The 22,362-nt window shown below is 42.3% G+C and overlaps 1 protein-coding gene across 3 annotated transcripts in view; it reads left to right on the top strand.

Moving 5' to 3' along the window:
* Positions 1 to 511: 511 nt before the first annotated feature.
* HIVEP2 (HIVEP zinc finger 2) overlaps positions 512 to 22,362 on the top strand; it is a 193,585-nt gene continuing 171,734 nt past the window's right edge. Inside the window, exon 1 of one of the 3 annotated variants that reach the window (XM_055310095.1) lies at positions 512 to 610. The gene's annotated coding sequence lies outside the window, so the exon portion shown is untranslated. Of the gene's footprint in view, positions 611 to 838; positions 1,095 to 1,363; positions 1,459 to 22,362 lie in introns of those variants that run through there. The other 2 variants (XM_055310094.1, XM_055310096.1) reach the window with 2 other exon arrangements.

Here is a 22,362-nt window from a genome sequence, read left to right as displayed (position 1 = left end):
GCTCCCGCTCTCCGGCTCCAGACTGGTTTTTCTGGTTCAGCCTCCCTCCCCGGGACGCGCTGGGGGATCCGATGACGTCGCTGGCTGAGTCTCTCCCTCTTCCTCCCTCCCTGCCTGCCTCCCTCCGCCTCCCCCCGCGCCCGCCCTCGCCGCGCACTCCTCCTAGTAACTTCTGTTCGGGGAGGCGCTGCCAGGAATAACCCGGTGCGTCCACGGCCCGGGCGGGGAGGCGGCCGCTGCGGCTCCCGCACGCAGCCTGCTTGCGGCCCGGGCCTCGCGCTCCCTCGCGAGCCCCGCGGCCCGTGCGCCGGGCCGGTCCCCGCGTAGTGTCCGAAAAATAAATAAAGGCGAGAGGAGCCCGGGCAGGCGGTCGGGATCTCTCCCCTCCCTCCGCGCCCGCCCTCCCGCTGTCCTTAAGGAAATGCTCCCAGACACCCCCCACCAGACACGCTCAGCCTTGGCGAGGAGCGGCCGCCGCGCCAGCGAGAACAAGGGCACCAGGGGGGTTTCCTCCTCCTCCTCCTCCTCCTCCTCTCGCTCCTCTCCCTCCTCCCCTGCTTCGTCCTCCTCCTCCTCCTCCTCCTCCTCCTTCTCAGCGGTGACTTTCCAGGTGAGCGGCCGCCGCGGCTGCGAGGATCCCCCTCGCCCGCTCGGGCTCGGGCTCGGGCTCGGGCTCGGGCTCGGGCCGCCGCGTCGCGCCCTCCTCCGGCCCCTGTCACCCGGCGGCGGCCGGGAGCTGACAGCCGCCCGCGGGGCTCGCGGACCGGAGGCGGGCGGCCGGCGGGAGGCGGGCTGGCGGTGAGAGGGGGGAGCGGAGCGGAGCGGAGCGGAGCGGGGCGCCGCCGGGCGCTGCGTCCCCGCCGGAGGAGGGTCTCCACCGGAACACCCGCGGGGACCGTGCACAAGTCTTTGCCGAGTTGGGTCTCGGACCTGGAGGCTTCCCCGAGCCTGGAGCAACTTGGAGGGTCTCCCGGCTCCCTCGCGCGGCTCCTGCACGCCTGGACTCCGGGGTGCCGGCGCAGCCGCGGGGTGCGAGGAGGGCGGACCGGCCGTTTGCGAGAGCAGAGCGGCGGGAATCTAGGTTCCTCGGCGCGGTAAGTGGCCCGGGCGCCGCGCTGTTCCTGCCTCCGTCGCACCGGGAGCTTGTTTCACTTTATACCGAGATCGCGTCCGCCGGCCTCGGTCGCCCGTCGCGGCGGCGCGGGGGCGAGGGTCGGAGGGGGCGGGGATGGGGGAGACCTCGCCCGGGGGGTCCGGCGCGCCGGGAAATGCGGGGAATACCCTGGCCGAGGATCTATGCAGATGAGGGGAGGCTGCTTTGCGTAATGTCCTGGGGGGAGGGGGCCGCGCGGGAGCGCCGGAGGCAGGAATGTGCCTGGGTACTAATGAGGGACGTGCACCGGCGCGCACCGCCGGCCACCGCTGCGGCTGCCGCGGCCGCCGGCCGCCCGTCGTCAGGTAGCGGGGGAGGGGGCGGCGGGCGGCGGGCGGCGGGCGCGGGCCGGGGCCGGGGGCGGGCGGCGGGCGGCGCGGGGGCCGGGCCGCCGGCCTGCGGCCGAGCGAGCGCGGCGAAGGCGCTAGCGGTTGGCGTTTCAGTGACTCCTTTCTCCTCCCGAGCGAGGAAGGAAGGAGGGAAGGAAGGAGGAGAGGAGGAGAGGAGGAGAGAAGGCAGGAAGCGAGCGAGGGGGGGGACGGTCTCGATGGAAGGTTCAGGCGGAGGCGCCCTCGCCTCGCGGGTGCAGCGGCCGCAGAGCGGCTCCCGGCGCGTCGGGCCGGCCGGGGGCGCGCGGAGACGGGTGGGGGCGGTTTGCATGCGTGTTGGTCTGTGCGTCTGCCCGGGCCCGGGAAGGGACATGTGTGTTTGCGCTCTGCGCGGTGGGGAGCTGGGTCTGCGCCTTTATGTCTGTTCCCTGAAGTGGGTGGAACGTTGGCCCGTTCCGGGAATGTTCCATGACGTGGTGCGGCCACAGGAAGGGGGTTAACGAGGGGCTCTCGGCCGCGGCGGCTCCGCCGGCTGCTATAGGAGCAGATGTGCCGCCGCCGCCGCCGCCGCCGCTGCTCTCACCTCCCTTCACCCCTCCCCCCGCCTTCCCACTCTGTGCGTCGGGTGGTGGTAGGGGCGAGACAGGAAAACACTGCTCCGTGTGTGTGGGGGGGGTGGGGTGGGGTGGGGTGGGGGTGGGGGTGATGGACGTGTGGTGTCTGTCGTGTTGGGTGGGGGAGACTCCAGATTAGCTCTGCCACCCCAGCTGTTATCACAGATCGGTGCGCTTTATACGCATGTGCCTCTCGCGTTCTGTCCCTCTTACATAACACATCCAGTGCAGCAGAGGACACGGGAAAACGCGACCCCAACCCTCCAAGCCCAAACTGGGTGAGGGAGTAGAAGGTCAGGAAGTGCCCCCGGGTGGTGGCGTCCTTCAGGGACGTGGCTTCCAGTGGGAAAAGGGAGGAGGGGAAGAAGGGTTTTCTTCAAGTGGCTCCTCTCATCTCTGACTTGAAAGCATCTAACCGAAAAGGACTGCAGGAACTAGTCCTCTCTAATGGGAAAGCTTTTACAGGCTTCGCCGGGGGAAAGTGGGTCCTTTAACCTCGGGAGTGCGGAGAAGACGAGCAGAGGGTCCTTAATAGACGCTTAGAGGAGCCGAGCAATAACCTGTGTGGGGTAGGGGGCGGCGGGGATGGCTTGGAGGGGACCGGAGGAGTAACCTGATAATCGGTTTCGCTGGAGGCCTTAGGACACCTGTAATGGCTTAGAATCCTCACAGGAAGCAGTGTGTGCAACTGACATTGCAAAAGCCTTATTCTCTGCACAGTTTCTTAGGCCTAAAATGAACATAAAAAGGCTTGTTTCCGGTACTTTCATTATAATGGAAAATTTGAACCGATTGTTCTCCTTCCTTTTTTTTTTTTTTGCCATTTTTGCCATTTTAAAAATAACTCCATTTACCTCCAAATAAATATTGGTACTCTCTCCCACCCCCAAAGGCTAGACCTTGATAATTCACAAGAGGACTGTGTTTTTCTAGCATACTCAGAGCTCTAGTCAAGGGCTATTGATTTTTCTCTTTAGTACAGTTGTTTCTTTTGTGGCGCATAATCAAGCCCAGAAATTACTTGAAATATTAATAAGATCCATTTTAATTAAATTTGCAATGATCTGTCCTCCTAGAAAAAGGCCATTTAACTTTATTAGAAACATTTCCTCCAGCGATATAGTAATGTTTGGTGATATTTGTCCTTGAGCAAACCGTTATTTTAAATCTTTGCATACATGTGCATGTACATTGATATGTATTGATTTATGTATTTGATACATATATTAGTGTTTGCACTAATCCTGTGCTTTTCACCTTATCAGGATGCCAAAACAGGATTTTGACCAAATAGATTGTGTAATGAAGCAGATTCGGTTTGACTTTTGAGATATAGGCCAAATGATTTATTAAGACAAAAATGCCTTCTATGTGCTATCACTTTCCTTAGTAAGACTGAGAAATCATGTTACCAGATGAGAACTGTGCATTTTTATTTTGAGGTGAAAGGGATTTACCAACATCCACTTAATGATAGTGTGCTTCAAATGTCATAATCCCTTTTGACCGCTAGGTTTTAAATATGCAGCGTATTTTCTTATGTACAGGGAAAAGATATATGGCAATGGTGAATCTTTTGAAAATTGTCTGAGTTTCTTGCTTTGAACATAGGCCAGGAATAAAACGAAATTCATTTGTTGGGATCTGTATTTCCGTACGGTGATTGTATTTTATTGGCTTTTTTTAGAGACTGCTTATGTTTATGGAAGAGTGTTTCTGATTAAATTGATTTGGGGACGATTTTGGGAGTAGTAGCATGTTGATGATGATTACAGACTTAAAATTCAGCTGATTTTTAATCTGTTGGATCCTTGTGGAGGTCTTTGGAAAAATACCATTGAAGTAGATAAAACATTTTTATATTTCTATTAAACATGGATGTGAAAGTGGATTTACAATATGTGTATTATTGCAGAATGAAATCGTATTATTTGACTACATTGAAAGATTAGCCAGCAGAATCTTTTGATTGATTAGGCTACTTTTTTACATGAGATGTGTTTTCAAACGTTCTCGTTACTATGAAAACAAAACAGAGACAACACGTATGCAGGCGTTCCTTGTAGAATAATGGTACATGTGTCTGCTTGAGCTTTTGGCACTTTGTCATTATTCAGAAAACCAAGTTGAATTTTTTGTGCTGATTCAATTTAAAGTGAAGACTTTTTTTAAATTTGCCTATTTTGATTTTCAAAACAGGGCTTATTTCAACGGCAGCAACAACAAGTAACAGTCTATTTGGGTTGGTATTAGATTTTCTTTAGTTATCAGTAATTAGCTGGAGTTCATCTGAAAGCTTCAGTGTAGCAAAAGTAGTTTTAAAGACCGATAGAAAATGTTATTTGGCATGAGTGAAAGGCGTATTCCATTACGGTATAGAATAATTTAATTCCTCATGTAGTAATTATTATAATAAGGGAAAAGTGGTTAAGATCAATTGGATGGATGGTCTGGGATCAAACAGGTTGCTCCTCCCCTAAGTCTGTTAAAAAATGAACACTGCTTTCAAATTTTGGTTCCTAGTCAGCATCAGTAGGACTCTGTATTGGTCTATGCAACAATCCTGTAGGTGGAGAAGTGGTTCACAATTTAAACTTCCACCTGACAATTCCAGTGCTATGCTTCATACATAATGAATTTATGCACGAACTCATCGTGAATCCATATTTTGGCTAAAATGTGGTATGTAAGTATTAAAGCTTTTAAGGTGTTACTACATAAAAGAACAGAGGAAGTTTGCCATCTCAACTCAGTGGACTTCAGGCTTTATAAGGAACTTCACACTATCAGCGTGTATGGGTTTGCTGTAACCGCATAGGCAGAGCCTTCATTATTCTTGAGTAAAACTTCAGTGAATGTTCCAGTAAGGCTCCTCAATGCATGAAGTTGTGGATGAACACAGAAGATTGAGAGAAAATGGGAAAGCTTTATGAAAATAAGATGTTGCTTATTGGGGGAAATTGTACAACTGAAATAATTTTCTGTTTGTTCATGATATTTTATCACAATTTAAAAAAACATTGCTTTCTATATGCTATGTATGGCAATGCTAACAAAAAGGAAGTTGTAAATCAGTATTTGTAGCTGTGAGATGGCTCTAAGTAATTTGGAAAAATATTTGAGCACTTTATCTATGATTGTGACACAGCCAGTCTTCACATACAAGAGGGTAACATAGCCTACTTGATTTGTGCAATCTTTGGCTTCTGTGGACCATGGCTACTAGCATTAAGATAGATACAGGACTATACTGTCTTCACAACTGAATTTAGAATAGAATCAGGACTGCTTGATAAGTTGTGTCACCATTCTTTGAGCCAAATATGTGCTAATCTTAACATATATTATCTGTCATTTGAGGTATTAATTATGGCATTTGGTCTACTCTATAAGTGTCTGTAACTTTAGATTTCCTCTCAGCTTAAAATTTGGAGCCTAACTAGGTAAACATATTTGAAGAAAGTGCTTTGGAGACAAGAGATGAAAATGAAGTTTGTATGCCTGAAGACAGCTCTGGGCGGAGAGCAGGTGGGGTTTGACCTACCACTTCTGGGTCATGAGGTGATCGGATGTAAGGGCTGGAAGCACTCAGGGCCAGGCAGCATTTTTGACTTGTCATTCAAATATAATCCTAGCTGTTTCTCCAGAGTACTATGACAAATGACCCAGTCATTGTTTATCGATACAACTTATTCATCCACTCATTCAACAAGTATTTACTATGGGTCAGGCCTTCTGCTAGACACCAAAAATATAATGATGATCCAGACCAGAAAAAAAGCTTCTAATCTAGTGGAGTTGACAGATATGGGCCATGAGGTGAACCAATAGCAGTAGAGCCACATTAAGTTGTGAGTGCTATGGAAAAAACATAAAGAAGTGTACAATAAGGGATATATCACCTCTGTCTGAGGAGGTAGTAATTGAGCTGAGACTGAAGAATAAGTTATAGTCAAGTGGAAAGAAGTGGGTGGGGAGAAAGAGAGTATTGTACAAAGAGGGGATAATGCAAATGCCTTGAGATTGGGGAATGTACAGTGTTTTTGGGAGCTGAAAGTGAGCCAGTGGGGCCGGAGGGCACCTAATAACAGAGATAAGGCAAGGTGCAGCCAGACAAGGTGGTTAGGACCACATGAATGATTATCTAACCTGGTATAAATGGGCACTGCCCTTGGAAAATCTGGGCATATGGTGACCCTACTCTTGGTGATGTTGATCATTGGAGAGGGGAATTTTGGGGGGCAGGGCCTAGAAGTTGGAGGAGGCCTATCTATCTATGGCATGTTTACAATCAGTGATACTTGAACAATGATCAATGATACTTTACCCCTGGACGTTTGTTATGATTCTACGTGCTGACTTTCAGATTGAGGAGTTTAGTTGTAGGTTAGCTATTGTTATTTGCAGATCACTCTTTAAAATAAATAATTTAAATGAAAAAATACGTATTAGAGTTTCAAGTTAACTAAATTCGTCAACATGATTGATTCAATTAATGAATAACTACCAATTCCAAAGTCTTTACAAGGTCGCTGTTTGAAGAACCAATTAATCTTTAGAGCCCTGCCTGAGCTGAATCTATATGTTTCTAAAGAGCCAGTGAAACATTCAGTTCCCAGATAATTTCTCTACGTGACTGCAAATACCAGGACCTTTGGGAAAATGTGGATTTTATTTTTTTCTTTCTGTATGATTCAGGGTCAGTGTATCACAAAACAGTAGAAAAACAAGTTAGTGAAAATAACATTTCTTTGTGTAATCTTGGACTCATATTCCATTTCGTGAACTCTTGTCATTTAATTAATTTGCTCCCTGTTTTAAAATTTACAGAATGTAGAAAATTCAATTTATGTGGCAGAAGGAGTCAGTATGTATAGGAGAAGTCTCAAGCTTATGCTCTGGAGTCAGACTGGGAATCAGGATGAGTATTGGAGAGATAAGAGGATAATGAACCTTGGTTTAAGAATTTTTATAATCTAGAGAAGACATATGGCTTTTAAAATAAACTGTATTAAAACAAGTGGATGTAGAGGATACATGGAGGCTTTTTTTTTTTTTTTTTTTCCCAACTGAAAAGAGTAGAAGGTCCCTATGGGAATAAGTAAGTTTTGAGTGCGGGGCCTTGAAGGTTGAAGTGAATTTCAAGAAATCCTCCTGAGAGAGAAGGGAGGGGCACAGTGACTTTGATCTGGGATGGTGGGGCATAGTTGTGCCAAAGCGGAGGAGGAGTATGGTGGGCATTGGCTCTGGACCAGGTGGGATGTGAAGCCCTCCTGAGAAAGCTGGATTTCACTGAAGGTTTTTGAGCAGAGGAGTGATGCTAGAATGTGTGTGTGTTCAGAGAGAAAAGTTTATGGGCTGGATATCTTGGTGGCAAGGAGGCCATTAAATTGGTATCATGCCCCAAAAAGAGGTAATGAAGGTTGATATTACTGAATGACAATATGAATTTTTTATCTTATTCATAAACATTTAAATAATACATAACCAAGTGGTTAAAATAATTTGATAAGCATGGCCAAATATGTATGATAGTCACTTTGTGCTACATCTTAAGAACACAGTACTACATTATTATTTTACCCTACTATAAAACTTTTAACCCTGAACATTATTCATAAATATTAATAGTAAAGGTTTGCTACCAAACACTAACTTATGGAAATGATTATACTTAAAATTATTTTAAGGTGTAAATATTTAAGGAATGGATAGATGATTCATTTTGTGGTTCATTCGAATACTGCTTTCTAATTGATAGCTGATTATACCTAAATCATGACAATATTGGACAGATAGTGTAGTGCGGTGTCTTTGAAAGGCGGTGCTTCTTTGACAGATCTATTTGGTGGTTTCATTTTCTCGGAAAAAGAAAGCAGGAGATCAGGGAAGCTCTTATTTGCATTGTGGCAGATTCACTTGATTTCAGAAGGCCAAGGAAAAGGTGGAACTTTTGAAAGTAGGCAGTGGGAAAATACAGACACACCCTCATTTATATTTGCTTAGGGGTCCGTAGGTGTGCATATGTGCATAGGCATGCATGTGCGCATGGACACCCATATATACTAATCTTAGAAAATCATATGTATTCAGGGATCCCTGGGTGGCTCAGCGGATTAATGCCTGCCTTGGGCCCAGGGCGTGATCCTGGAGTCCCAGGATGGAGTCCCACGTCGGGCTCCCTCCATGGGGCCTGCTTCTCCCTCTACCTGTGTCTCTGCCTTTCTCTCTCTCCATCTCTCATGAATAAATAAATAAAATCTTAAAAAAAAATCGTATGTATTCAGTGAGAAAGAAAATTTTGATACTTAAAATATAAGCATGAATTCTCATCCTGATAGTTGCGGAAAGAATTTCTTTTAAAATGGAGATTGGGTCTAATTCCATATAAAGAAGATTATAGGAAAGGTAATTTAAATTGTAAGTAGCTTTGTTCACTAAAATACTAGATTCATTTGAAACAGTGTTTTATTTCTTTTGGAAGCCAGACAACTAGTTTAATAGTGTACATATGAAACACTAATTTGGCTTGTTAATTGGATGCAATTAAACTGAGGTTATTTTATACTGCTTAATTGTCTGAAAATTACATGTGTTGCCATGCCTGTGTAATGTGAGGCAAAACTGGGGATATAGTGAAAGTGGAGGTGGAGGGACGTAAGGTCTAGTAGTGTCTTTGCAATTAGCTTTCTGTAAAAACTTGGAAGCAAGTCCTTTAAACTCTCTGGACTTCATTTGGAAATGAAAGGATTGGAACAGATGGGCTTCTAAAGCCTCTTCCAACACATATTCTATCAGTTTATAAATTCTACTTTGTAGTTATAGAGAATGCAGTGTCATTATATTCTGTAATTATGGTATTACAAGGATGAACTAAACACTTTTATAAAATCAGCACAGTGCCAATTTAGCAAATCCGTTAGAATGAAGGGTATGTAGGCTGAAAGAGCACTTACTCTGTGCCAGGCTGCATACCAGGCACTCTCGAGGCACTCTCCAGTGATAGCTGTCAGAAGAGTTGGTATTACCTTCATGTTTACACTTCAGAAGATCGAGACTCAGAAAGGTTAACAGACTTTTTTACAGGGACACTCCAACAGTAGTGAAGCAGGATTTGAACTCAGGGCTATTTGGCTCCAAAAACATTTGGTCTTTTTAACATTTCATAAGCATAAGCAACTGTTAAACATCAAAATTACTACAGAAATTTAAAAAATTAATTTGCTAGCCATTTCGCTCACTTTAGCACAGTATAGTAGTATAGGCATATCCACTAGTGGGATACACACTGTGTGAAGGAGGTCATCTAGGAGCTAAGAGCCTGGATTTAAAGTCAGACAAGGGGCGCCTGGGTGGCTCACTTGGTTAAGTGTCTGCCTTGGGCTAAGGTCATGATTCCAGGGTCCTGGGAGAGTTCCACATCAGGCTCCCTGCTCAGTAGCGAGCCTGTTTTTCTCTCCCTCTGCTGCTCTGCCTGCCTGTGCTCTCTCTCTCTCTCTGTCAAATAAATAAATTAATAAAAATCTTAAAAAGAAAAGAAGAGAAAAGAAAAGAAAAGAAAAGAACAGGGTAAATTCCAGCTCTATCACAAGCTCCAGGGAATTTCGGAAGGTCACTTAACCTCCTGGAGGTTACAAAATGAGGATGATAATATCTGTTTAAGGGTCGTTGTGAAATTTTTATGAGAATATGTGTACCTGTCTCATTGAGTTCATAATAAACATTAAATACCTGATCACTATGATTATTATTAAGAAGGGATTAGACCAAAAGAAAAAAAAACACAAGAGAACTCAAAGTGTTGTGACAGTAAAATATCACTTACACATTTTCAAATGGTCTATTAAGCTCCTGATTGAAATGGCTTAAGAAATGATGTCAGAGTGCCCATGTTTTTCAACTTGGCAAGTGGAAATATCAGTTACAGTTTGGGGATATTTCTCATTTAGCTCAGCCTGTGCTACACTAGTGAAGTGAACGAAATTCCCTGGTTCTTTATGGATCATCCTTCTGGAGTTTTTTGGTCTAAAAATAGCCTTCGGGGCCTGAATTACCCAACTTGAACTTCTATGTAAATTGCCAGAGCTGGAGAACCAGTGTTTACTCATGGGGCCTTGGACTTGCTTAGGAGGCACAACTGGAGTGTTCCTGGGACTGCTGGCTTTTAAGCAGACATTTATTAACTCAACAGAGATTTATTAAGCACCTTCCCGCTCTGGGAAAGGTTCTGTTCTAGACATTGGGGATTAAATAGTTAAAAAAAAATTCCCTGTCCTCATGGTGTTTGTATTCTACTGGACTACTTTAGAAACATTTTTGGGCAAATTTAGTTCAATGTAATACTTTCCAGTGTTTTTTTTTTTTTAAATCTCTACTTTCATCTTGTATCTCTCAACCCAAATAATAGTTAATGAAGTGTTGCAGGATTTACTAAATCACTAATGAAAAAATCCCATTTATTATACCCATATCTGTATATTTTTCGTAGTAGCATAGTACTATTTTTGCATGATTAAATATTATAGTACCTTTTTAAAATTCCTCTTTGTGGTTTAGCATGATGGCCTTTCCTAACCTATAGAATCAAGTTCTGGCTATTTTTTCATAAGGAAGAAAGAGAATGGTTTTTAAATGACACATTTTATTGTACAATGTATTCATAGTTTGTTAAAAGTGAAGAGATTACCATGACTTACATTTGGCATGTATATTTTTCATCTTTTTAAAATGAATTTTTCATTTTCGTATAATTTTTTGTGATCAAATTTCTAGTGGATTAGGGTGATTTGTTTATACTTTCCCCAAAATGTGGTAAACAGTCCATAGTAGATAGACAGTAGGAAGGCAGTAGGTATTTGGTGAATATTGAAAGTCATAATTCTCAAGAAACTCATACTTGAAATGGTAAGAAAAGACTTTGGACTCATTGTAAGATGGCAGGAGGGATCATCAGAATAAAATGATGGATGGAATCCTGGCTAGTCTTTGCTTCCTAAGTGTTTCTTCACCTTCATAAGACGTTCCTTGGGAAACAGCTGTCTCCCCTCTACACCCACCAATCACATTTCTTACAGCCATAGTCAGGGTCTCCCTGGGCTCTATGCTTCCCATTTGAATTTACAGCAACTGTCCAGGTAGAGCCATTTTGAGGTTGTTTTTTCCTACAGTTGGACCAGGAAGTTTATGGTGGACAAGGATTCTTCCATATAGGGTAGTTTTCTTTGGCCATATTTTGTTTAGAGTGCTCTGAAAGGATCGCTGTATGCAGGTAGTTACTGTATATAGGTGTAGGGATTAAGGAAAAGTTGTTTCTTGGTAGGCCTGCTTGGATAGATTTAGCATAAAGAGAGAATGTATTTCTTTACTCCATTATGGATCCTGGCCCTTGGACGCAAAGAAAAATACAGGAGGGAAGGCTGGGGGTGAATTTTTTCCTCTCAGGTGAAGTGATGAAATCTGTCTTGGCAATCCAGCAGGGGCCTGTGGGACAATCCTGATGGCCAGCCCCAACACTTTATGGACAAGTCATGGGAAGTTCAGCCTCTAATTATCCATGAAATAATTATCAAACTTTATTTTTCTTTCTTCTCCTGATGCCTACATTTTAAATAACCCCTGTTTGTCTAAGCAAAGGAAAAATCCAAGTTCATAAACCTTCAATTTATTTTCTTTTTACTCAGTTGATTTGCCGTGTATCAAAGTTTCTGTTTAGAGAAATACAAACTTTTTGGGTAAAATGAGGATTTTTAATATTTTGGGGGCTTTCGTGTCAGGATGTGCTCATTAGAGCCTACACTGGGGCCATAGAAGACACCAGAATGGCTGATAGTAAACCCTTATCCCACTAGTTCATTGCTTGCCTCATTATTGATTTTCAAAATGATTCAAGCAAAGTGGCTGTACTGTTATATTTCACTTCTTCATCTGTAAAAATGAAGCATTGTTTATAGCACTGCCCTACCTCCTGGGAGCAGAGCAGGGTAACACAAGAGAATTGGAGTGGCTATTTTTAGGATGTGAAGCAACACTAAGTTTTGAGAATAATTCAGTTGTTGAAAAAAAATATGATACACAGCAATACATTTGTGACAAGGGTTAGTAAAGTGTTCTTGAGATAATTGACTGCTATTGATGCAATTTATTATAGGCATATGTAATTGTTTTCAGAAAGATAATGGTTAGCAGGTCCACAGCTTATTGTAATATCCCCTGGTGCATTTAAATTTTGCGTAAGTCACTAATGCACATGTGTAACAAAATTTTGAGATAGTTATACCCATATTCAAGCAAAAGAAAAGGAATCCAAAGACAATTTGTTTTTGAATTTGTAATTTGTTTACTTGTCCCGATGGCCTCAGTAATGTCTATGGTGAACTTGGTGCCCAAATTTAATCAAGTGTAGCTTTTAAAAATGGGCCAAGTGGCTCAGAATATTCAAAATGACCTTTTAAAATAAATCACCTGACAGTATAGAATATAACAAATAATTGGATGCTGAGTGTGGAGATTAGATTTTTTTAATGGACAGACTCCAAATCTGTTCAGTCATCAGTTGATTTTGGCCATCTTTGGTGAGTTTACTAATGTTAAATTTAATGATATCTGAAAGTAGTTATGATGGGTATCAATAGCTGATCTGGAAAACTTTCACATTTTAGCTAAACCCAGGAATTCATATTGTGAGGAAATTGTCCTGATAATTTGTCTTTCTTTTCCTATATTCTTATGGGTTATGTAGGATGGGAATGAAGAGAAGCAAAGAGAAGACACTTTGAAATTAATAACAAAATGGCCCTAGCTTTGAAGCCTGCTGTGATTATATTAATCTTCCTCAAAGCTGTAAAAGCAGACCATGTCTAACAGTATCTCTAACATCTGTGATCTCCTTGACACCAACAGGTTTTGGGTTGAATTTCATAAGAAATTTTGACACTATGCTGCACAATTGTGTAAATCAAACTGCTGTTTTCATGTTTGACATAGACATGTTAAGTATTACTAAGAATATGAGGAGAGCAGGATAGAAATGGGACTCTGAGGGTCTCTGGAGTATGCAAATGCCTTACTGACTTATTCAATGTAAACTTTCCCCGAGCTTTTATCCAGGTGGGTCAGATCGTAGGTTCTAGTGGGTAGCATCTTCAGTTATCAGTTCAGCATCTAGTGAGAAGTTTTACTTCTTCCTACCCCTTTTTTAAAAAAAAAAAAATTATTCATGAGAAACACGGAGAGGAGAGAGAGAGAGAGAGGCAGAGACACAGGCAGAGGGAGAAGCAGGCTCCATGCAGGGAGCCCGACGTGGGACTCTTGATCCCAGGTCTCCAGGAGCATGCCCTGGGCCAAAGGCAGCACTAAACCATTGAGCCACCCGGGCTGCCCCTGTCCCTTTGATATAATTTGTAGTTCTGCAAGTTACACCTGATTTAGGGCATCTCTTAAAGTATCCGATTTCAGTTATGGTGATTAATTTGCATGGGTGTAGGATCTGATGTATTGATTTGTCAAATGATGACAGGACATTTTGCGATGTAAGTCTTCTCAGAGAATGTCAGGATTAGATAAAGCCATTGGAGCCATCATTTAATCCCCAACTGAGCAAGGAGAAAGCACTCAGGACAAATCACCAACAATTACCTGCATTAGTCTCTACTTCTTTGCTTTGGGAGGCAGATTCCACTCCTGGAACACTGCAGTTTATCAGCAGTTTGGCCCTCTGTAGCTATCCACGTTTCCTCATTCACTTGCATGACATTCCTACAACTATTTAAAGATAGCGATCATGTTCATCTTAAGTATTCCTTCCTCCAGGCTGAATATTCCTAGTTCCCTCAAGTAGACCTCTTATTATGGCTCTTTCATTTTTATTCTATTAATTTCTTTAGGGATCAAGCTGTTCATGTCTGAAATGTACTCTAGGCTATTGTTTGGTTTGAATCCTCAAAAGTAAATTGCTTATTGCTTTACTCTTTAGAATATAGCCTCTTATCAACTGGGTAGAGACCTTCTACAGGAAAGGCCTAAACGTGCTGAGACCTTTACAGCGGGAATAGAGTTGGAATGTGTAAAAATGTAACACAAATCCATTTTTACAAATAAAGTTATTGAAATTCTGGTGTGACATGTATGGGAGTATAAAATACAATAGAGGTAGAAATAGAATATAAAAGATAAAGAGGAGTGTTTCACTATTCTCATCATCAAAACTTTTGTAATGTACTGTACTGAGCAAAAGAACTATTCAAAGGAAGCTATAATTAGAAGAAGCAGGTGAAGTACCACCAGAGAGGTGAAGTATTTAGGTGGAAAATCATCTCTGGCTGAGGAGTTCTGGGAACATTTCATGAGAAAGGGGATGCTTTAGATAGACCTTGACTTTGATAGGCATCATGGTGGGAAAGTGTCGAGTATTATCACAGAAACATGTGATTTGAGGGTAGCACAAGATGCATATTTAGTGAATATTGGTGATAAAGTTAGAATACTTGAGATACATTGTCTAAGGACTTGTATTCCAGTTTACAGAGTTTGTATTTAATATGATAAGTAATGGTGGACGTACATACTGCAACACTTTGAAAATTTGCCCCTGATTTTGGCAGTTTCATAACTTTGCAAACACAGTTAAATGAAATGAAACAGATAAAAGATATGTAGGGATTTTTATGCAGAAAATTCTGTTTCATGTGCATTTTTGCATGGGACATACTGATTTTGAATTAGCATATCGTTATTACTTTCTTTGTCCTAGAAGCTCAACAATCTTTAGGATAATGACTTTAATCACAAAGGTAAAGTAATTATATCACCAGTGGGCATTTTGTTATGTTCACACCTGTGCTGGTTATTCATGTCTTTTCTACTTCCTACTCTTTTTCCTATAAATGACATGCCATAGTGACACTAAGTTCTGCTCAAATGGTTGTAATTTTACTATGAACTAAATCAATCTTTTCTTTGATTTATATCTTCTATTAATAAAAAAATGGAGATATAGAATGTTGGGAAGTACTTCCATGCAAGTGTATGACTCGTAAGACCATCACCTTTGTAGTACCTGGGACTATGCAATGAATTTTGTTGCATCTTAATAACAATTTAGAAAATTTTTTTACTTTAGATCTGGACTGTCCTTAGTGTCTGTGAGAAAATGCTTTTTTAATTTGGCTACATGGATTACTTCTTAATCCACATAATAAATAGTAAAGAAGGTGATGAGCACGTATTTCACGGAACAAGAGGACTTATACACAGAAGTGATATACTAGACAATATATTAGACAAGAATAACAAGATTATATGTATGTTACTAAAACAAAAGTTACCATTTCCTGAGTGGGCACTTTGATTTTGGAACTCTCCTTTTAACCACCGTGGAAAGTAACTCATTTTAGATTTAGCTCTGGTCACACTGTTAGTCTCTAGAGAAGTATACAGGACTCTGTGAAGGACTAGGAGAGAATACAAAAATACTGTAGTGTAACATAGCAACTTATGCTGTTCTTTAAATTTTAATTACGCTTGAACGCATGTGGGAACACTAATATTTCAGTGACACTTGATTACAGGCCATCTGAACACACTATTATTTAGACTTTATTGAGGGCCTATTCTGAAATATTAAATATAGATGTAGGCTGGAAAAGGAGGTATGCTCTGAAACACTTAAGTACTACATAACATATTTCCATTTGAAGAACATACTGACTTTTATCTAGAGCCTGAAAAGTATGAGGTGATGATGTCCCATCTTGTTATGGTCTAGAAGAGGAAACGGACAGTCCTTGTACCACCTGTAGGTCCTAATATTGTTTTTAGTGACAGGTCTCTCCTTTGTGAAATTGTCCAGCCTTGAGGGAATCAAGGCGCTAATATTTTGCACTGAGGATCACTTAATAAATAGGAGGTTGTAGCTTTGGGGACATATCGTAAGAAAAATAAAATTATAGGGCTTGGAAATACTGAAGTAGAAAAAGATCTTATTGGAGCCAAAGATTGTGGAGCATGTAGGTAGATAGTTTTTTCACAAAAGGTTTATTCATTCCTGTATGTGTGTGTGTAACGTAGTTCTCTCTCCTCATGTCTGTACCTTCTCCTTCCTGTTCAGTCAAGGAGCTGTACTCTTCTTTTGACTTTGCTTCACATATTTAATTTTGACCTGGACTCTGACTTGGGCAAGTATTGGCTCTAGAGGAACAATGCAGTCCTACAATGAGTAATGTAAGAAGGACATGGAGCTGAGAAAGAATAACATCCTAATGATTTTGTCATTGCATTTCTTGGGAGCTAGTTTTCTGGAAAAAAACATCAAATGATTGGTGAAGGCTTATTTAAGAAGAATAACCCTCAATATTGGATATTATGAGAGAAGAATAAAAACCTCATATGCCCTGAATACTTTTAGAAGTGCCAGTTTGTGTGATGAGTCACCTCTCCCAGTCAAGTTGTGTCGAAGTCCATTCAGAGTCTAAGGCAATGTGGAGGCTCTTATGGTAGAGAAGTGGGATCTCAGAAACATGGAGACCAAAATAGTACTGCAGCAGGTCACAGTTACTCTTCTATTGTAACTACATCGAAATGAGACCAATCCTGAATTTAAAAATGAGTTTTAAAAGAATGAATTTGGAAAAGTTCAAGTCTTGGGACACCAACCTGGTGTCCCAGGTCAGTGGCTCAGCGGTTGAGCACCTCCCTTTGGCCTAGGGAGTGATCCTGGAGTTCAGGGATGGAGTCCCAGATCAGGTTCCCTGCAGGGAGCCTGCTTCTCCCTCTGCCTGTGTCTCTCTGCTCTCTCTTTGTCTCTCATAAATAAATAAATAAATAAATAAATAAATAAATAAATAAATAAAATCTAAAAAAAAAAAAGTAAAAGTTCAAGTCTTAATTCTTCATAGTGAATGAAATGATAATATATTTTGTGAGGTTGGAACTGTGCAGTCTTGGGATGTATTATGTATTTATTTATTTATTTGTTTATTTATTTATTTATTTATTTACTTACTTATTTATTTATAGTTTCTTTATTTATTTGTGAGAGACACACAGAGAGAGGCAGAGACACAGGCAGGGGGGAGAAGAAGCCTCCCTGTGAGGAGCTCGATGTGGAACTTGATCCCAGGACCCCAGGATCACAACCTGAGCCAAAGCAGACGCTCAACCACTGAGCCACCCAGGCATCCCTAGAATGTACTTTAAAGCACAAAATTAGAGCATTTTGTTTCTAAAGACAAAGTGTAAAAATGCATTATCCTTATAAAACATCCTTTTGTCCTCACAGTTTCATGATTTAAAAGAGAAACCTTTGAAAATAGCACCAGGACCTAAGAATTCACCATAATTATGATTATGGTTTATATTATCAATTATGTATTTTTTCACAAGTTGATTTATTTAATGCTAACATTCAGGCCTTTTCTTTATCCTCAGTCTCTAATAAATTTGTGATAATACTGATTTCATTTGGTCTGTAATTAGGATTATAAAACAGGATAATTTTTAGTCATCCCTCCTTTGTTCTTTCCAAGTGCCATCATCAGCAATTAAGCATGAACTAGAGAGCATGAACTTCGAATAAAATCTTCAGTGAGCTTAGACAGTATTTGGGCGGTTACTTGCAGCTTGTGGAGTGTTAATTATATACTATGGACAGGTGATTTGAAGGAATAAGTAAAAGTATGTTCTAATTGAAACCATGAGCATCACTGCAGAGATTTAATGGATAAAAAGATGATTGAATGAGGGGGATGATAAAAGGCAAGTGAAAAATGCTGGTGTGAGATGACCACTGTGCTATGTTCTAGGACTGGACATACTGAAATTACTTTTACATCAAGAATCTTTTGATAGTTTGGGAAGTTCAGGGAAGTTGCTTAAAAGTTACTGTATTCAAACTGAGGAAATAAAGCAGTTGGGGGTGTTTATTTCTTTGCTCCCCCTCCCCAACATTCATAAGCAAGAGGCACTGGCTACCAAGTTAGCCTACAGCCTCCCCTGAAGGACAGAAGGGGTGGTTTTAGTTTGGAGTTAGGAGTATGGGAATGGGAAGGATTTGTGATTCCTTTTCAACAAGATTGAAGAGAGCCCATCTGAGTTCCATACTTTTAACTAGTCCTATGGTCTTTGAGCCTACTTTTTGATAAAATGGGGATAGGAATATATGAAATAAATGGTAAACTCAAATAAGCTAAGCAAGCTTAACATATTATATGTGAAGTATTTGTGTTATTCAGATGTTTGGAAAATAGGACAACCTAAGAGGTACTCAGGGGTTTTGGATCACTTTAAGTGGAAGCCACGGTAACCTTTACTTTTTTTTTTTTTTTTTGAAGATTTTATTTATTTATTCATGAGAGACAGAGAGAGAGGCAGTGACTTTGGTCTAGAGAGAAGCAGGGTCCCTGTGGGAAGCCCAGTGTGGGACTGGATCCCACGAATCTGGAGATCACTACCTGAGCCCAAGGCAGATACTCAATCACTGCGCCACCCAGGTGCCCCCAAGGTAACCTTTAATATTGCCCCTAGGTAGTACATGACTGGGTAGAACAACCAACATTTATTAAATTATAAAGTCTTTCATGTACATTTAAATATTTTAAAAATTACGTAAACTTTTAAAAATGTAAACTTCTTTATCAAGTTGGATGATGAACTTCATGAGAGCATAAAGATGATTTCTTTGTAATTCTTAAGATTCATTTACTTGTGACTCCATAGGTTACAATGCAGCGTACATTTTAAATATCATGACACTTAGCCTAAATATATTTTTTAAAAAATAGAGTTTATTTTTTTAGAGCTGTTTTAGGTTCACAGCAACCTTGAGTGGAACAGATTTTCCAGATCTCCCTGCATTGTGCCCCTCCCCCCACCAACCACACAGTCCTCCCACTATAAAAATCTTGCACCAGAGAGGTACAATTATTACAACTGATGAATCTACATGGACACAATCATTGTCACCCAACCTCACAGTTTATACTTGGTAAAGCCCTAAGTATTTTCATTCCATGCCGTGATGTGAAACGTGGCTTTCCTTAAATATTCAAGATGTTGGCACAATGTAACATTTGTTAACATTGTAAGAAGATGCCTTATTGTCTTCCTTTTAAACTTTATTAACCTTAAGCCACTGCTTCTCTACAATTACACATGCTTATAATTTGGTTCATGGTTTCAAACTAAATGGAAGCCTGGAAATGTAGGATAAAAGAAACGTTAAAAATCACCACTATTTTTACTGAATGGATAATTTCCATTTTAAAACATTCTGGCCCTAAGTTTTGTGTGCTATCAAAGTGGAGAAGTACAAGATTGAAAGCTTTGGAAGAGACTGAGGTTTTTTTTTTTTTTTTTTGTAATATATCAGACATTTGAAACAGAACTAATTAAGGACCTGATAGATAAAAAAGGACTTTACATGTTGTGCAGTGGGTGTTTTAATAATGAACACATCTAGAATATGCTTTTAGAAACGACTAAACAGCCTTCTTGCCTCCTTTGGCCTCACTGGAGCTATGCAGTGTAGAAATGTTCTCTTTTGTCTTTTCTGACAGTTATTTAAGGAATCCACCATTAAGAGAAAAAGGAGGAGAAAACATACCCCAGCAACAACAGTAAAATCATAAATCCACGTTTGATTATTTAAAAATAACCCTAGTGGGAGAAAAAAAAAAAACAAAAACAAAAAAGAGTCACCTTTGGGGGAAATCACGTTAAAAATGAAGCCAAGGGACGTGCGCAAGGCAAGTGCTTCCTCTAGGCCCCCCGGGCATAGCGTCTTTCCCCGCAGGCCGGGCCGGGGAGGGGGAGGCCGGGGGGGGGGGGGCCGGGGGGAGGGGGAGGCCGGGGGGGGGGGCCGGGGAGGGGGAGGCCCGCCCGCGGTGACCTGCGCGCAGCGCTGGAGTCGCCGGGCTCCGAGGCGCCCGGGGGGGAAAGGCGACTCCCTAGCGGCGCGGGCGGGCGCTGCTCGCGGTGGCCCCGCCGCGTCCCCGCCGCCGCGCCCGGGCAGTGCGGGCAGCGGCCCAGCGAGCCCTGAGCCCCGGGCGGGGGAGCCCCGGCGCCTTGCCCCCGCCCCCGCCCCCGCCCCCGCCCCCCCGCCGCGCCCGGGCCGCCCTGCGAGGGGCTGAACTTCGGCCCCCGGTGCGCTGACACCCGAGCGAGTGTGAACGCAGTGACGTCTCCGCTCGGCTCAGCTGCACAACAGGAAATGCTCTCGGCCTCCCCCCTTCCTGCCCGGAGAAAGTGGGGCTCCTTCTTCCCGGCGGCGGCCGCCGCTGCTGCGCCGGCTGAGACCTACTTTCGGGGCCGCCTGCCCCGGGTCGCCGCGGGGGGGGGGGGCGGGGAGGGCGCCGGGGACCAGGGCCCCCCGCGGAGGATGCGCGGCGCTTGCCTGGCAGCGGCTTACTTTCCCGATTTTGCACGGGGACTCCCCTGTGCTGAGAAGCCCGACGCGGTGGCCGAGGCCGCTGGCCCTGCCCTGGGCGGTCGGTCCACATCACTTGCCAGGCGGAGGGGACACCGGGTCAGGTGGGCCAGAAGCTTTGCGGGCTCCCGAAGTCCGACGAATAGTGCCGAATAATGCTGACCACAGAGGGCCTGAGCCGACTTCTCAGCGCCTGGGCAGAATGTACGACCTTCCTTCTCACTGAACCCTGACAGGAAACCTTTTGTTTAACCTCCTCCTAACTGTCACCTCTTACTTTATTGTGGCAACAAAGATGCGGAGTATGTTTAGGGCAAAGCACGAACATCATGCCCTTGTGCACTTCAAGACAGGATCATCACAAGAAGATTATCTCCATGTTCATGAGTTTAATCCTTGTTACTTAGGTAGTGAATCTTGTGTGAATAAATACTAATGATTTTTGTCAATTTGAGAATGGTACTATGGCCCTTGGACTTACTGTCCTCAAGTTATAGATTTTTTTACTCTTTTCCTACATTAATTCTTTTTTTTTTTTTTTTTCTGTAGCTAGGCTTACAAAATTGAAGCCGAGCAAGTAAATCCAGGCTTTTTAATTAAAGGTGTTTTAATTTGTTCTAATGATCTTTCAAGTTACGCTTTAGAATAGATATTTAGTGTTAACAATCTGAAATCTAATAACATAGATCTTGAGTGTTTCATATACTTGCCAGCATGTCAAAAAGAGTAAGTAGTATCAGTTGGGCAGTCATCATTGTGATTGCTTCTCTGGTTGACTCATGAATAGGCTTTGTAATGGTAGATTGTTCTTTTGGCCCCACAGCCAAAATGCCAAAGTTCACAGAGAGGTCTGCTAAGGTTTCTTCTATCAAAGACTTGACAGTGAAAAGATTTAATAGATGAAAATATCGCTTCGTAGTGCCTAGTAAATCTAGAAAATCATTTTACGTTGGAATATACACTGTCTACATGTTTAACTGAGTCATAGGGCTATTTACTCATTTTGAGCTTTTATAATTGTTGCCAAAGTGTTTTTCTTTAAAAAAATAAAGTCCTCATGGGATCATTGAGTGTGAATATAATACAGTATCATTTCCCTTGGGATGCTTTCAGCTGATTTATGCAATAAGGAAGTTAAAGATTATTTGAGACATTTGGAAGAAGAGCTGTAGATTTAAAAATCATATCTCTTTTAAGATACCTTTTTCCTTACAGAATTTAACACAAAGATTCTCTCTCTTTACTATCTAAGCCTTACTTTTTAGCACGCTTATTGGTTTTGAAATGCACAAACATATTTATATAGATATTCTCAGTGACCCACTAAAGCAAATAAAGTTAGAAGTTAAGAACAGAGGGGAGGTTGTGGCTCCTTGGAACTATACCAAAGAGAGTGGATTCCATTATAGTACACTCTCAATATCTCAATAGTTAAATGGATTCAGGAGGCAAATGAGAGGTGTGAGTGGAAATGCTTCGAAAACTGGAAAGCACTGTGCTAGTGCAAGATCATTTTTAAAAATATGATTATCTTTTCCCTTCTCTCCCCTACAGTAACATTATACAGAAGGTGTATCTGATATGACAAGGAAAACTGTTAATGTAAATGCTAGTTTCATCCTTTGTGGCCACATTATAGTTGGATCCCCTGTACTATGTTTGTTTGCTCTATAACAAGATTTAACTGCTTTTAAACTGACCTTGGCCATTTTAGAACTGGTGTTATGAAAGTATTTATTTAGCAGTATTAATCAAAGGATCAGTTGCTCCAGCTCTGTATTAACAACAGTCTTTAGTTTTTATGCGGCACCTTGTTGGAGGGACTAAGTAGCATCCTTAGGCACATTA

Source organism: Nyctereutes procyonoides, unplaced genomic scaffold (assembly GCF_905146905.1).
Source record: "Nyctereutes procyonoides isolate TBG_1078 unplaced genomic scaffold, NYPRO_anot_genome, whole genome shotgun sequence".
In the NCBI taxonomy this organism is placed as follows: domain Eukaryota; kingdom Metazoa; phylum Chordata; class Mammalia; order Carnivora; family Canidae; genus Nyctereutes; species Nyctereutes procyonoides.
The sequence above is the reverse complement of the archived record's forward strand: the minus strand, read 5'-3'. Positions and strand labels throughout refer to the sequence as shown.